Consider the following 17098-nt stretch of genomic DNA (forward strand, 5'->3'; position numbering starts at 1 on the left):
TGGAGCCAATGCTCATTAAATGTAAGGTAGGCTGACTCACAGGCTTAGAAAGATGCCCACACCCAAATCCTCAGACCTGGTGAATATGTTACCTTACAGGCCATAAAGGGTTGTGCAGATGTGATTAAGTTAAACTTGTTGAGGTGGGAAAGTTATTGTGGATTATCCAGGTAGGTCTGATGTCCGAGGGAGGGAGGAGGGCCAGAGTTAGAGAAGAGGGGAAGAGAAAATCAGGGGCTGGAGTGATGTGCCTTGAAGACGGAGGAGGAGGCCACAGGCCAAGGAATGGAGGTGGAATTTAGAAGCTGGAGAGGACGAAGAAACGGAGACCCTCTAGAACCTGCAGGGGGAATGAGGCTTGCCAACAACTTGTTACATCTTTCTGTAGGACGAATTTTGCTGTTCTGACCTTCAAAACGAGAAGATAATGGGTCTTTGCTGTTTTCAGTCTCTGGGTTGGTGGTAATTTGTTATGGTGGCAGTAAGACACCAACACATGTATATCACCAGGCATTCACTTTTACTTGGCCTGTTTTCATCACCTAAGCACTAAGTTTATCATTGCTTCTTCAATTCCCCACAGAAGACACGTTTCTGTGTTATCTGTGGCTGAGGACTCAATTTTGAGTACTGGGGACTGTCTGATTTGTATTCCACAGCCCAAGTCAGGATTGTGACATTGTGGTCAATGTGCTTTTCTTCCCTTTGTTCCCTGATGACCTTCTTCCTCCCACTGTGATCCTTTATTTTCACTCTTCAGGGTCCTCAGACCTCTCTTCACCTGACTTGCCCCTTGGTCTCCTTTTAAATGATCTGTTGCTACACAAAAGATCTCCCCAAACTTAGAGGCTTAAAACAGCAGCCATTTTATTGTTTCCCTTGGCTCAGTGAGCTCAGTTGAGCAGATCTTCTACTGACGATGTTGGTGGCCTCTCGTGGGGTTGTTGTCACACAGTGACCAGGAATAGGGTCATGAAGCCTTGACCGGGATGCTGGGCCTTTCTTCCTCACCGTGAAGTGTCAGGGTCTCCTCTCTACATGATCCTTCCATATTGCCTTCCTGACCTGACAGGCACACTTTTTAAATGGACTCTAAAGACTCCAGCATTAGTTTTCTGGGGCCTTCATTACAAATTATCGCAAACTGGATGGCTTAAAATGACAGAAATTTATTCTGTCACAGTTCTGGAGGCCAGGAGTTGGAATCCAGGAATAGACGGGGCCCCGCTCCCTCTAGAAGTTCTCGGGGAAGAATCCTGAAGGAGGCTCCTCTAGCATCTGGTGGCTTCAAACAGTCACTGGTTTATGGTAGCATCTCTCCGTTCTGTGCCTCTGTCTCCGTGTGGTCTTTTCCTTTTCTGTGTCTCAGATCTCCCTCTGCTTTTTTCTTGTAAGGGCACTGTGGTTGGGATTAGGATCCCTTGGGTAACGCCAGGTGATTTCATCTCGAGATCTTCAACTAAACTACATCTACCAAGATGTTTTTTTCCAAAATAAAGTTACATTCCCAAGTTCTGGGGCTTAGGACATGGATGAAACTTTTTAGGGAGACTCACTGAACCTACCACCACTCCCAAAGCAAGTATTCCAGGAGAGGAAGCAAAAGTGTTCAGGCTTCCTTAGGCCCAGAATTGGCCTGAGGTGACCTTTGTCCCAATATCCCCGTTACTGTACATCATAGATCCAGCTCCAATTCAGAGTGCAAGGAGACCCCACGCAGGCACCAGCCCTAAGACGGATGGCTCCCTGGGACAACAGTGGGTGACCAAGTGCCTCATGTCCTGACCTAACTTCTCAAGGGAATACCTGTTTCCAGAGGCATTATTCCTAAACACCCCCCGCGTGCCCCTGCATCATTAGTGAGGGATCTCAAGGTGGATTGGCAGTAAACCTAACTCCTAGAATAAAAGGTGAATAGAAGATAACAATGATTTAATGTATTGATTCGTCTCCATTTGAAGTTGTTTCATGCTTTAATTCAAGTACACAGCCAGGTAGAAGAAATATTTTCCAGAGGTGGTGTTTTTTTCCCAGTCCCTACGGAAAGGCCACTTTCCGCTTTGTTCCGCGTGGCCTCGGGACAAAGCGGATTAGGGGTGCAGCTTTGAAGGGGAATAACGAAGTGCCTCCTCCGTAAAATGCAGAGAATAAGACAAAACTCCCAACATGGGTATGGGGATCACATTGATGAAGATGAGGTATTGTCATATGAGTGGGACCCCCCCAGTGGGTATGTAAAAAGCATTGACGTAAACTTGATTTAAGGGGTACAAAGCAAAAAATTACCTTTCTCTAGATATCAAATAGCTACTTTTTATCTATTTATTGAAACATTTATTTTTGAGACATAGAGAGAGAGCAGGCTCGCACAAGTCGGGGAGGGGCAGCGAGAGGGAAACAGGGGATCTGAAGCAGGCTCTGTGCTGTGAGGGCAGAGCCCGATGGAGGGTTCGAACTCACCAACCGTGAGATCATGACCTGGGCCAAAATCAAGCGTTGGCAGCTTAACCAACTGAGTCGCCCACATGCCCCTCAGCCACATTGTTAAGAGTTAACTCTTAATTGCTTTGGCTAAATACACATTCTTTCTTTTTCATTCATAAGAAATGTTCAACGTGCCACATCTGTTGTGGTAAAATGGGGTAAAACAAGAAAAGCCAGCCTGACAATCTCCTGAGGACTTTGGTTTGGACTGGTCATGTGTGGGAAGGAAACCCCTCCAATTCTTAGAATCCGGGCTCACCTCTGTCTCCCCTGCCTTTGTCTCCGCATATGAATATGCTTTCTCAGAGCCTCCTACACGGAAGAGGTCACCGGGGCAGGACACGTGGCAATAACGGAAGTCGCTGGAGAGGAAGTTAGGCTCCGATGACCCGAAGGTTTGGTTTTGCATCCGGTTTCACTTCCGGTTTGCGGGCCGTTGCTGGGCGGTTTCTTATACTTGCTGGCAAACAGTGCCTTTGGCTCTGCGAACTACCCCCAACTGCGTGCAGCCCTTGGTTGATTCACAGGCACAGGCTGGAGAAGGTGCCACAGGCCGAAGAACCGGAACTGACAGAGGGTCCAGGAGTCAGTTGTGGAGGTGAGATTGCCCAGGCCAGCTTGTTGCATCCTCCAGGGCCCTTCACCTCTGCTGCGTTTGTCACAAATCCAGCTCTGCTGGTGATGCCTGCTGTGGCCCGGGGACCCTTGCTTCTTTCCTCCTCCGATCCGTCCTGCTCACTAGTCTAGGCATGTGTGGAATCTGGAGGCAGAAGGCCTCAGCTTCTGGGGCGCCTGGGCCGCTCAGTTAAGCGTCTGACTTTGGCTTAGGTCTGACTTCACAGTTTGTGAGTTTGAGCCCCGCATTGGGGCCTTCTCCAGATCCTCTGTCTCTCTCTGTCTCTCTCTCTCAAAAATAAACATTAAAAACAAACACACAAAACTACTCTTCCTTACTCTGTTGGGGTATCCTTAGGGAAAACAGGTAAGTGGACTTCTTTCTAAATAAATAAATAGGCAAATAAAAAAATAAATTCAGCTTCATGGCTTATTTCTTCTTCTCAGATCTTGATCAAATTATTTCACCTCTTTGAGGCTTGAAGGTTTTCACCCATAAAAGGGAAAGAACAACCTCGGACCTGTTCTTTGTGTGTAGAGAAGAGACATGATCCAATGAACCCTGTCTGTGAAAGCTCTTGGTAACTTCTTGTGAATGTGAGCTGGGTTTTGTTTGTTCCTGGCTGGGAACAGAATGGTCAGACACATGGACTCGGGTTGGGGTGTTCTCAGGAGGTGCAGAAAAGAAGTGAATGGGTAGATTTGGGCCACTGGTTCAGCCTGGACCGATGTGTCCTAGGTACAGGGGAAGCTACCCTGAAAATGATCCAGAATCATGCCCATTTTCTACATGAGGAGACTGAGGGCAAAGGGGTAAAGGGCTTGGCCTAGGTCTCAGACTTCCTTTCTTTCCTTATTATTTTAACGACATTTATTGTTACCTGCACACACCTCCGCTATGAATGTTTCTAAATTATCTGTTCACCTCCCCATCCCAGCACCCCCTAGACTGTCACTGCACTGAGAATCGGAGCCTGTGTGACTGGTTTGTGTGTGCAGAGTCGCGGGCATCGGGCTGGCATATAACTGGGCCTTGAAAAAGCGTCCAGTGGGCAACATGCCGGATGCCTCCCTTGGCTTCTAGTCCAGGGGTCTTGATGGTTCAACTCACATCTTCCCGTTTCGGGGGTCGTGTGTGTACCCTGGGCAAGTCCTGCCAGGGTTAGACCTTAGGAATCTGCAAAAGAAATCCTCAGCCAAAGAATTCCTCAGCAGAGACCTGCCTGTCATTTGGCATCCACTTCTCGGAAATTAAGAAACACAGGTCAGAAAGCTCCCCATACGGGAGGCGTGAGGAGAGCGAACTCCACGAGGTCACGGATGGGGTGGCGAGTCTGTGATTGCATTTCAATGACTAGGCGTGTGGCTGGCCCATAGGAGACCCTTGGTAATGTCTGCAGAGCGAGTGAGGGGACAAAGGCATGGCTTCTTTAGAATACCGATGAATTTGCAACACCGCCGCAAGATGGCTGCTGGAATGGCGCACTGATGGCCCCTCGGTACTCTGCCCAAGAGGGGATGAGGGCAGCGGGGTGCTGGGGGGACACGGCGCGTTCTCATCTGTCGCTACAAGTCAGAATATCTGGTTGGGTAGTTTCCACTCAGATGGGGGCAGGAATCGGGTGCCACTGCAGCTGCGGAGGGATGGGCAGGCCGTCACTGCGACCGTAAATATGCCAGGGACCCACGCTGTGATGCTGACAGATGCCCTCCCTGCAAGGCTCAGATGGGAGGGACGCGCCAAGTCCGGATTTTAAATTAGATTCACCTGAGCCCAGTCAGGGACCTGTCATCCTTCCGATGGAATGGTAAAGGAAAGGGGGGGGGTGGGGGGCAGTGGGCAACGGAAGAAAATCTTTGTAGCTGAGCCTACCTGACTTTCCTCAGTGGGAGACACGTGAAGACTGTTTCATGTCAAGGAGAGGTAGTTAAAATGCAGGCTGTTCAGTCCTGGTCTCAGAATTCGGGAGGCGTGGCTCATGCCTGTAGACCACTCATCTTTCCTTCCTTTGATCTATCACTTGATGGAGAGGAAGGCTTTTATGTGTGATTCCTATATAATGGAATTTAGTCCATCCCATTATGAAAAAGTAGTGAGTCCGGTTCTAAGTGCATTTGCTTTAGCTCGTCCTACAAGTCACTAGGAAGGTACTATTCTTAGATACTTTAGGTAGCTTGAACGCGTTTTCTCAGTTGTTCATAATATCATTTGGGGGGCTCCTTTTAAAAAGTTTAAAGAGAGGAAGTCGCAGGTTAAAAAGCAAACCAAAAGGGACACCCGGCGGGCTCGTTTGATTGAGCATCTGACTTCGGCTCAGGTCACGGTGCTGTGGTTCATGAGTTCGAGCCCTGCACTGGGTTCCTTGCTGACAGCACAGAGCTGGCTTTGAATCCTCTGACCCCCGCACCCCTCTCTGCCCCTTCCCCACTTGTGCGCGCTCTCTCTCTTTCTTCCAAAAATAAATAAAACATTTAAAAAAAAAAACTTTTAAAAAATACACCAAGGATGACAACATGTTCTCTGCCAGTGCGAGCAGTTTCGTGAGAGAAGGGACTGAGGGGATATATTAGCGCACGGACCAAATACGACTTGCCTTATTTGTCACGGACTGTAGCATATTTTCACGGATGCTAAATTTTGGGTCCATTTCTGGTCTTTTTTTTTTTTTTAAATTTTTTTTTTTTCAACGTTTATTTATTTTTGGGACAGAGAGAGACAGAGCATGAACGGGGGAGGGGCAGAGAGAGAGGGAGACACAGAATCGGAAACAGGCTCCAGGCTCCGAGCCATCAGCCCAGAGCCTGACGCGGGGCTCGAACTCACGGACCGCGAGATCGTGACCTGGCTGAAGTCGGACGCTTAACCGACTGCGCCACCCAGGCGCCCCCCATTTCTGGTCTTTTTATGCCATGATCCAGCCTTAGAAGAATATCCTCCCTCTGCTCAAAGCCTGGGTGCCTATGTTTCTGAATTTGCTTCCTTAGCTGGTCAAAAAAGAGCCCTCAACTAATTCGCAAGGAGTCAACCACAGAAACCTGGGTTTGAGGTTCAGACACGACCATGTGTGAATGAAGTGACTGCCCGTAGGAAGGTTCGAGTTCATCAGACTCAGGTGAGCCGCTGCAAGCCAAGACTAGTAACCCTTGATTCACAAACCATTTTGGTTTGATTCAAAATGTTTTGGGGTGGCTGGCTCAGTTGGCAGAGTATCCAACTCTTGATCTCGGGTTGGAAGTTCAAGCCCCATGCTGGGTGTAGACATTAACCATAAGATCTTTAAAAATAAATAGATAGAATGATTTAGAAAATTTCAAGTTTAGAGAAAAGTCTTCCCTCATGTGTGCATTTCTTAGAGGAGACTCTTTTTTCTTTAAATTTTAAAAAATGTTTATTTATTTCTTTTGAGGGAAGAGGCAGAGAGAGATGGAGAGAGAGAATCCCGAGCGGGCTCCATGCTGTCAGCACCGAGCCAGACATGGGGCTCAAACCCACCACCTGTGAGATCATGACCTGAGCCAATATCAAGAGTCAGACACTCAAATGACTGAGGCACCTAGGCATCCCTCTCAGAGGCAATGCTTTAAAAAAAAAAAAAAAAATTTAATCTTTATTTGTGAGAGACAGAGACAGTGTGAGTGGGAGAGGGGCAGAGAGGGAGACACAAAATCTGAAGCAGGATCCTGGCTCCGAGCTGTCCGCACAGAGCCCGATGTGGGGGCTCGAATTCATAAACCGTGAGATCATGACCTGAGCCTAAGTCGGATGCTTAACCGACTGAGCCATTCAGGCTCCCTGTAGAGGAAATTCTATACAGACTGATATTTCTCTAAGAAAGAGTGTACTTTAAAATAATAATTGGCTAAATTGCCCCCTAAAATATAATCTTAAAGGCTTTGAAATAGATACTGTGTGCACTCGACCTTTCTTGGAGAGGTCTTAAAGAAGGAGAGAAGAATAAAAAAGAACAATAGCTTCCAACTTTCTATTTTGGTTGAAGAAACATGAAGGGAGAAGAATGGGGCTTCTAAGATCTAACAGGAAGGAGTTTTTGGTTATCTAACTCATTGGGAAAATAGGGAAAGAGTGTGAATAACCAAGGTAGTCAAGTAATTTCTGTTTATACCTGACTGTGAATTATGGGTTTCTTACTCCAAAGCAGAGCTCTGTCCAAAGGGATGCTTTGTGGACCAACTTGCTTTGTGAATGGGGCAGGGCTTGAAATGAACTGGGAACACAGGTGTGGGGTGTACAACCTTTGTTGAACACCTTGGGCAGAGAAGACCTTGCCTACTTAGGAGAGACATGCTAAATCTAGAACATAACCTCTTCTGCTTTGATGCCCAGAATAGTGCTAGAGGCTTTTCTCCTCTTTCAATAAAACCAAGTAAGTTCCAGGGATTCTGAAGTTAGCCTGGAAGAGCAACGTGGCCCCCAAAATGGAAGGATTTCCTGCTAACTCTGTTAGATTGGGGCTGAGGTAATTTTTAGGTCCATAAATTTTTGGCCATTTCTCCCTTTAAAAAGTGCGACCTTTCTTTTCTCTTGAGTGTGGGCTATGCTTAGTGCCTTGCCTCTAATGAACAGCTTATGGCAGAACCAATGGATGTCACTTCCAATGTTAGGTTATAAAAAGACTGTGACCTCTAGGGGTGCCTGGGTGGCTCATTTGGTTAAGCGTCCAACTCTTGATCTCGGCTCAGGTCATGGTCTTCAGTTTGTGGGATTGAGCCCTTCTTTGGGTTCTGTCCTGACAGTGTGGAGCCTGCTTGGGATTCTCTCTCTCCCCCTCTCTCTCTGCCCCTCTCCTACTCTCTCTCTCAAAACAAACAAACAAACAAACAAACAAATGGACTGTGGCTTCTATCTTCCGTGTGTCATCATTCTCTCGTGGCTTGCTCTCTTTGTAGGAAGCAAGCTGCCATGTTGTGACCAACATGAAGCCCCAACTCCCTGGCTAGCCACTTGTGAGGAACTGATGGTGTCTACCTGTGACCACGTGAGTATCAATAGCCTTGTAGGTGTCATCTCACTGCCTTTGCCATATACTATTCATTAGAGGTTAGTCACTAGGTCTAGCACACACTCAAGGGAAAGGGTTTACACAAGAACGTGTGCACCAGGAAATTGGAGCCATTAGGGAGCATGTTATAGGCCACCATGAAAGCAAATTTACCTTCAAAACTATATTTTAAGAATGAGGCCAAATTTTCCTCCTGGAGCTCTGTCTTGCTTTAGTAGTGAAGAGAATTTGCTAACGAGAATTCCCTGGTATAATGTTCCGTGGAATCCCTGGGAGCATCCACATGGAAAGCAAGGCCCCGATTCCTTGTCAGATCACAATATCTGCTGGGTGGTGTGTGAATAACACTGTCTGTAGCCTGGGGTGAGTCTCCCCATCAAACCAGGCCTTACACATAGTCTGCATGTCAGAAACTCTTATCCCAGGTAGCCCCAGAGTTAAGCCACTCTGTGTCGACTCCAGAATCAAAGGAAATTAGTCCTGAGGCATGATTTCCTCAGTGATAGGATTGTTCTCAAGAACCAAAGAAGGCACAGATTGCTATGATCCAAACCATCCATTCAGAGAAATGGTTACTTTAAGGACATCTCTAGAACTTCCAAGTAAAAATCTAGTACTGATAGGTTTGTTTTTTTTTTTAATTATTATTTGTAGGACAATCGCAGAGAGGAAAAAAAAAAAGATAAAGCAAAATAGAAACACATCAGGAATATTCTATTGCCAGGCTAATTGTTACCTTTCAGCACAGAATCCACTCTATGGCCTATGAGACAGAACCTATGATAGAGGAAGAGAGAGAGAGAGAGAGAGAGAGAGAGAGAGAGAACACCCAATTGAGTTACCAGAATCATGCAGTTATCAGCCCATAAAAATAGCAAAAAGATGAATGGATAAAGAAGATGTGGTTTATATATACAATGGAATACTACTTGGCAATGAGAAAGAGTGAAATCCTGACATTTGCAATAACGTGGATAGAACTGGAGGGCATTATGTTAAGTGAAATAAGTCAGTCAGAGAAAGACAGATATCATGTGTTTTCACTCATATGTGGAACTTGAGAAACTTAGCAGAGGACCATGGAGGGGAGGGAAGGGGAAAAAGTAGTTTCAAACAGAGAGGGAGGGAGGCAAACCATGAGAGACTCTTGAAGGCAGAGAACAAACTGAGGGTTGATTGGTGGGGGGGGGGGTAGCAGGGGAGGAGGAAATGGTGATGGGAGTTGAGGAGGGCACTTGTTGGGATGAGCACAGGTGTTGCATGTAAGCAATGAATCATGGGAATCTACCCCCCAAACCAAGGACACACTGTATACACTGTAGTTAGCTAACTTGACTAGAAATTATATATACAATAAATAAGTAAGTAATAAAAATTAAAAAAAGAAGAGAGAACCTAGGAGTCAAAGAAGAAATCAAAGGAAAAAAAAAAAGAAATAGCAAAAATAATATATGAAGCCAGGTACTGATCCAGGGGCTAGTTTTCTCCTTGTGGCTCTGGCCATACATTCCCAGCGCATGGCTTTCGTCTGTGTCTGGCCAAGTGAGTGGTGAACACTTCTTGTTGGGTTCTGTCCCTCTTACCATGTTGGCTTCTCACAGGGCTTCCAGTTTCAAAATCCCTACCTCCCGAGCGTCGCTGGTCCTCTTGGTCTTTGGCTCTGATTGCTTTTTAGGACTTCCAAACGCAGATTTGTACAAATATGATCTCCCTTTCTCTCCCCCACCCCCACCCCATTCTCTCTCTCCCTCCTTTTTTAGGAAGGAACAAATTATGCTAAAAGAGATTTATGTAGACCCACTAAACGTGTCTAATAGTAGCTCTCAGACTCTGTGACTGATGTGTGGTGTCGTCAAGCCCCAGTGCCCTGCAAGCCGAAGGTGGTGATATTCATCCCCGCTGCTGTAGCAGAGACAGGGCCCATTTGTTCCTCTTGTGTCCCGCTCCTTATGGCCAATGACTGCAAAACTGTAACACAACTTAAAGACACTGGATGAATCTAAGATCTTGTGGCTCTAAATGTCATCCCAGTTGCCTGACCCTAAGACTCTGTAAGTGAATTTATGCCTCAGTGCATAAATAAGATACGGATACACAAATTTATGCACGAAACATTCTAACATTGGGTTCATTAACAAAGATTTTTTAAATGTGTATTTATTTTTGAGAGAGAGGGAGAGAGAGAGAGGCAGGCGAGGGAGGGGCAGAGAGAGAGGGAGACTCAGAATCTGAAGCAGGTTCCAGGCTCTGAGCTGTCTTCACAGACCCTGCCGCGGGGCTTGAACCCGTGAACCATGAGATGATGACCTGAGCCGAAGTTGAACGCTTAACCGACGGAGCCACCCAGGCGCTCCTGGGTCCATTTCTCAATGGGCTTCTGACATGTGGTTGAAGCTTTCTTCTTTGTACCAGCTGAGGAAACATGGACGTGTTAATTAAACTCCTGTCTACACAATGCATAGAATACTGGTCATACTGATCCCACAGAGTTCTGCAGAGATCCCACAGGTCTAAAAGTATAAACACGGGAAAGTCATGAGATAGTACTTGGGATTTAGCAGATGCTCAATAAGTGTTTGTGCCTCAAGGAGTGTAGACAAATGAACAGTATGGACTGTTGGTTGAATCTTGTTTACCCTTTCTTGCTTTATTGTGTTTATAGGTGTGCTCCATTCTCTCAAACTGGAAGCCACTAGAAAACACTAATCAGGTCATATCATTTCTGGGACCTCAGTGCCTGGCTGAATAGTTTTCAAGATAGCTACTCATACTAAAAACAACAACAACAACAACAAGTTGATTGAATGGAAGAAGGTCTGGATTCAAATCCTGCTCTAAATTCTTTCATGACAAGACTTCTGGGCCTCCTTTTTCTCACTTATAAAAGAAGAGCTTTTTTTTTTTTAATGTTTATTTATTTTGAGACAGAGAAAGAGAGAGAGAAAAAAAAAATCCCAAGTAGACTCTGCCCTGTAAGTGCAGAGCCCGAAGCAGGGCTCCATCCCAAGAGCCATGACGTCATAACCTGAACCAAAATCAAGAGTCGGACGCTAAACCCGCGACCGAAGTGACCCAGGCGCCCCAGGAAAGGTTTTGCTTTAAGTCTGCCTTTGAGGATTGCAGTGGAAACTGAGTACGTTAAAGTACTTAGAATTGCCTGGCACATAGTAGGTTCATAAGAAATTTTTAGTTCTGCTCCTTCCTTTTACTCAAAATGGCAAGAATCTCTCAGTCGTGCTGAAGCCCTGGGTGGCCTTGGTGCTGTCTCTTGTTCAGAAAGTCGCTCTAAGTCCCAAGGGGCATGTGAGTGGAGGTAGCAGATGATATGTGTATGAGGTGCAGAAGAAGCCAGCTCTGACTGAACCCACCTCCTTCCATTCTTTCCTCCTTCCTGCCCATTCCTGCTGTCAACCTTCCTCCCAACTGGTTATGTTAGCTTCTGTGTACCCAGCATGAGGGACACACTTCACCCTGGACCTGCGGAAGAATTTGCATCGGCTAAATATTTGGATTAAGAGGGGGGTCAATGTTAGGGTGCACAGGTGGGGCTGGAAACAGTGGAAAACCAAGGTGCTTTTGGGCTATAAACGGAAATGGGTAGTGGGCTGGCCACGGTGAGGCAGGTCACTTAGAGATGTGATCCCCTGGAGAGGCAGTTGCAGAAATCAGCGGGGACTGATTAGAAAGGATTTGGGATGCTATGGTCAGCGGTTTGGACCCCGCCACATGGCAATGGGGGGATCGTGACTGTTCGAGATAGTGGAGGTGGAAAGACGGAAGGGGACACTGGACCAGGAGAGGGAGAGAGGCTGTGGGTATTCGTCAAAGCATGGATACCGGCGCAGCTTTATTTTCATCTTTCAAGAACACTGAGTTTGATGTTTTTCTCAGCTTGGGTAGCTCTAACAAAATACCACAGGCTGGGTGACTTAAACAGCAGACATTCATTTCTCGCAGTTCTGGAGCCTGGGAAGTCTACCTTCAGGGTACCAGAATGGCTGGGTTCTGGGGAGACCTCCCCTCCTGGTTTATGCACAGCTGGCCACCTTTTTGCTGTGTCCGCACATGGTCTTTCCTTGGCATATGCGTATGGAGAGACATCTCTCTCTCTCTCTCTCTCTCTCTCTCTTCCCCTTCCTCTTCCTCTTCCTCTAAGGGCATTCAGTAATTCCATGAGGATCCCAACTTCATGGTCTCATTTAGACCTAAGTACGTCTCCAAAAACTCATCTCCAAATATTATTACATTGCATGTTAGGGCTTTGACATACGGGAGTTGGGTGGGTGGGAGCAGGGACGCAAATATTGAGTCCATCACCAGGGTAGTGCAAAAACTGACTCAGACTCTTCCTACAGGGTCATATATACCTCTCCTCCATATGGAGGGTCAAATTACCTGATGAAAATTGTCATTTTTAAATTTGTCCTCATTTGATAAGTGCACCTGGAGCCCCATGCAATACAAACTAGTTCACGGGTTTTAAAAAGGAAGATATAATGCATGCACTTACCATGCTCCACGCTTTGGCGATTAAAATGTTCCTCTCCCGAAAAAGGGAGGCCCAAGATCTTATCTCTCACTAGAATTTCTTTTTTTCAAAAAATTTTTTAATGTTTATTTATTTTTGAGAGACAGAGAGCATGAGCGGAGGAGGAGCAGAGAGGGAGGGAGACGTAGAATCCGAAGCAGGCTCCAGGCTCGGGGCTGTCAGCACAGAGCCCGACGCGGGGCTCAAACCCGTGAACCATTAGATCATGACCTGAGCTGAAGTTGGATGCTTAACCGACTGAGCCACCCAGGCGCCCCTAGAATTTCTTGACCTCTACACTGTCAAGTGGGTAACCCGTGTATCAAATATGATACATATCCGTGCCCCTGCGCATCCATTCTGGTGTCTATGACATGTCACCGTAGAGATCTCTGAATTACAGAAAAGAAAGTCTCACGTTCAAAATCACTGGGATGTTGGCAACACGTACATTATTTGAAATCCCTCAGAATCCACCCACCGAAGTTTTAGAAATAGGTATCTTCTTTTGAAGTAATTGTCTTTAATTTAAATCGAAAGGAAGAAAGGTGTTGAAGGGTGCAGCATGAAAAGAGGCAAAATGGTGACGTATCTTCGAGCATCCTCCCAAGGGGTTGAAACACTGGTTCAGGCCTTGGCTTATGAGTTGTGTGCATTTTGTAGAGCTCACAGCTGTTTAGGCTTAAAAGGCAATTACATTTAATTACCGGTGTCAGATAAAACACACACACACAGCCACTCTGGTCCAAGTGCAGCCATGGTGGTGAGGGAAGTGAAGGTAGCCAGAGAAGTTACACTTGAAGATGCAAGTTTGATTCTTTAGAAAAGAAGTTCCTCGCCCCCAGACTCCTCTGAGCGTTTGTCAGATGGAAATTACTGTGGACACTCTGGATATAAAGAATGTTGGAAGAGTGGAAGATTTATGTGCCCATTCTCAGATTTATTTTGATAGATTGTACTGTATCAATATGTAAAAATCTAATAAATATAACTCTTTAAAGAGGGGGCGGCTCTAATTTTACTGTTTCAGAGAAGAGGTTTGGCAAAAAGTCAGAATGTGCATTAAAAACACACTTTCAAGAAGTCTAATAAATAAAGTCTTTGAAATATGGTTTCCCAGTGAAAGGCATTTTAAATCATTTTGATAAAGGATCTAAATTAGACCTTTAAATAGGAAAGGCAAGTTTTCCTTAACTTATTATTTATAGATAGTTTGGAAATAAAATCTATGCGAGCTGATTTCTTCTTCCATTCTTTATAAGGCAAATAAATATATTGTCAAGTTTTAACAGCACATGTGGTAAGCCAGAGGTTGTCGTCCTTAAAAGGGAGAGGCAAAGGCTGGCTAGCTAGCATTGACTGAGTGGTTAGTACGTGTTGGGTGCTGTGTGAAATGGTGTATGCCCACTGTTTCATTTAGTCCCTGCTGTAGGAATTAAGCATGCGAGCTCTGGAGCCAGAATCCCCATCCTGTTCTAGCTGTGTGCCCTTGAGCGAATTACTTGCGATCACTGCGCCTTAATTTCCTCACCTATAAATAGGGCTAAAAATAATACCTGACTAATAGGGTACTTGGTAGATTCATTAAGTTTGGACATGCAACGTGCTTAGCACTGTGTCTGGTACACAGGAAGTGTCAACAGAGGCTAACTCATAGTATAGTTGCCCTTATTTTACTTGGACTCAGGTGACCAAGGGATTTGCCCGCAAACGCAGAGCTGGTTAGAGATAGAATCTGGATTCAAACCTTGTGTGGCAACTGTGTCTGGGGATATCCTCAGATCAGTACACATTCAGAATAACGCTCTTCACCACCTCCTTCTCAGAGTCTTTCGTGCTCTCATTCATTCATTCCATCACATTTTATATATATATGTCTGTATGCTATATACCTATAGTATATTAGTAGTTATATACATTGTAGTATATTGTAATATGGTATATTTTATGATAAAATTATATGGCAATAATATATAATGTGTTATATATAGAATATGTGATGCATAATGTAAAATGTGTCCTACTTTGTAATATACCATATACTATATCATATATGTAAAATGTATCCTACCTTGTAATATACCATATACTATATCATATATTAATGTATTGTATATTACTATACATATAGTATAAGGTAAACATATTTTATATCATGCACTATATATTACACATAACAAATTATATATTTATCATATAATTTTATCATATACTATGCTATATTACAATATTATACATATTGTAATATATAGAATATATATTATATTATATATTATTCTATATTTTATATTCTATATATTCTATATTCTATATATTACAATATATTACAATATATACTATATTACAATATACTATGTAGTGTCTAATATCCATGCATGTATACGTATACATATACCTGTAATATACCTATCCAATGCACAAGTAGGGGTAAACGTACCTGCACATACACAAATACATATACATATACATATACTTTGTACTGAGGACTTACTCTATGCCATGCACTGGAGATTAAATGTGGCAAGAAGGGCCCTGTCCCATGGGTCTGAACTTACAATAGAATAGGGAAGACAAGATGTATCAACAATGATAATAAAGCTGTTAACTGTTATGATTAAGGGAAATGCAGGTTGCAAACAGGATACAAAAAGATGGGGGAGTAGGGGCAACTACCTGCTGTGCAATGAACAGATACTGACAATCTGGTTATTTCATTAGACTCCGTTTGCTAAGGTAGACTTTTAATTGACCAGAATGCCCCGTTTCCTAAATATTTTGGCTAATTGAGCTATCACTGAAACAACTACAAAGATCAGAAATAGTCCAAATCAACGCTTGAGACAGAGTTTACACTGACTGCACGCAGCTTGGTAAAGTAGGAAGAAGATGTGCCCCTGTCAGCCACACTTGGGTTAGATTTTTGTCCGGACCACTTACCAGTTCGGTGACTCCACTGTGACATTTACCTCATCTGAAATTCAGTTTCTATCTCTTTAAAAGGGGGACGGCGTTTCCTTCATAGAATTTTTGTGTGTTCCAATGCCCTCCGCCCTTTGCTTCATGCCCGGCGTAGAGTTTCCTTGTCCCTGGAAGGCACGCAGGTAAAACGTGTCAGGGTCCTGAATAGCTCACCTGCAGGGGATCGGGTGCCGGGGATACTTTAATGCTCAGTAAGTTGCCATAGTTGAGCCATTTTGGTGACAGTCCATTCTTTCTACAGAGTCTCGCAATGAAAGGGCTAAGCTTTAAGTGGGATAGGAGAACTTTTAGGGATTCTTGGAATTTGCTATTCATTATTGGGAGTTTACCTCACAACTTCCTGGAGATCAGCTTGTGGGCCAGCTCCGAAGTCTCTTTGGGCAGCAGAGTTTGGGGCCACTTCATTGGCTAGTTTGGGATCAGTCTGTCCTTCACCTCTGTGTCCCACGTCTATTCCAAATCCCCTGTCTAACCTCCAAGCCCTACTTCTTTCTCTAGAAAATGACGCACTGGCCTAAGGAAACATTTTATGACTTGGTAGCGTTTGGGGGATGATTGCATCAATATGAATTAGAGTTTAAGTTTGTACTTTGTGACTCCCCCGGGCATGGATTTGAAAGGCACCAGACTCAAGATGTTCACTCTGGGGAAGTGCATGGACTTTCACATCCCCCTGCCAAATCTATCATCTCAAAAGCTGCCGTGGAGAACTTTTGCAATAACTGAAGCCATACACCTTCCATCACGAAATTGCCAAGATGGTACTTGAGGCGGGTGGTGGTGGGGGGGGTGGAGGTTGGATTTATAAAGCCTCCTTCCCATCCTCTCCTATGCATGCACAGGAACACTTATTTAGGGGGAAATTTATTCGGTAAGCACTATTTAAAACTATTTAAAAATCAATTTTTATTTACAAAAGTGTTGTGTAGTGTCACTGAGGCTTAGATCCAAGCCGTCTGCCATCCAAACTTAATAGCAAATACACCAAGGAAAATGATTCCTTCATCCCCCTCAACATTCATATTCAGGCAGACGCCGAGGGCCATCACTTTTCATATTAAGGTAATCCATGCTTGTTTATATCTCCAGCACCCAAGGAAAATGAAACCACATCCTTGCTGGATAAATTGCATCTCTGTGCAAGAAGAAAGACATACGGCAAGGCAGTTAAATGTCAGGAAAAATCACTTTCAGAAGCGCATCTGAAATTAAAAGTATGCCACGAGATGTGACATTCTTAACTTTGTCGCTACTGAGTAATTGTTAATTAGATTAATTACTGTCCGGTACGCTGATCTGGAAACTTCATTTTCATGCAGTAAGGTGTGAGGTCGCTGCTTTGCCTGCCTGGGACTGATCTTGGGGTTTCAGAAACAGCTGCGAGAAGAAAAGCAGCCATAAGGTGACTGCAGCCGCAGCAAAAAGAAAAAATAGTGAAGAGAAAATAAAGTCTCAAAAGCCTTCGAGTGTC

The 17098-nt window shown here is 44.7% G+C and overlaps 1 long non-coding RNA gene across 2 annotated transcripts; it reads left to right on the forward strand.

Annotated features, from left to right (window-relative positions):
• The first annotated feature begins 2922 nt into the window (after nt 1–2922).
• On the forward strand, nt 2923–12376 carry LOC147580389 (uncharacterized). Of its 2 annotated transcripts, XR_015251936.1 has the most exons (4): nt 2923–3082; nt 6085–6212; nt 8008–8096; nt 10783–12376. It is a non-coding gene; the product is annotated as an uncharacterized LOC147580389 (long non-coding RNA). The 2 variants fall into 2 exon arrangements; XR_015251937.1 differs by lacking the exon at nt 6085–6212.
• Nucleotides 12377–17098: the final 4722 nt, after the last annotated feature.

Source organism: Puma concolor, chromosome B3 (assembly GCF_028749965.1).
Source record: "Puma concolor isolate L17-30 chromosome B3, mPumCon1.1.hap2, whole genome shotgun sequence".
NCBI lineage: Eukaryota > Metazoa > Chordata > Mammalia > Carnivora > Felidae > Puma > Puma concolor.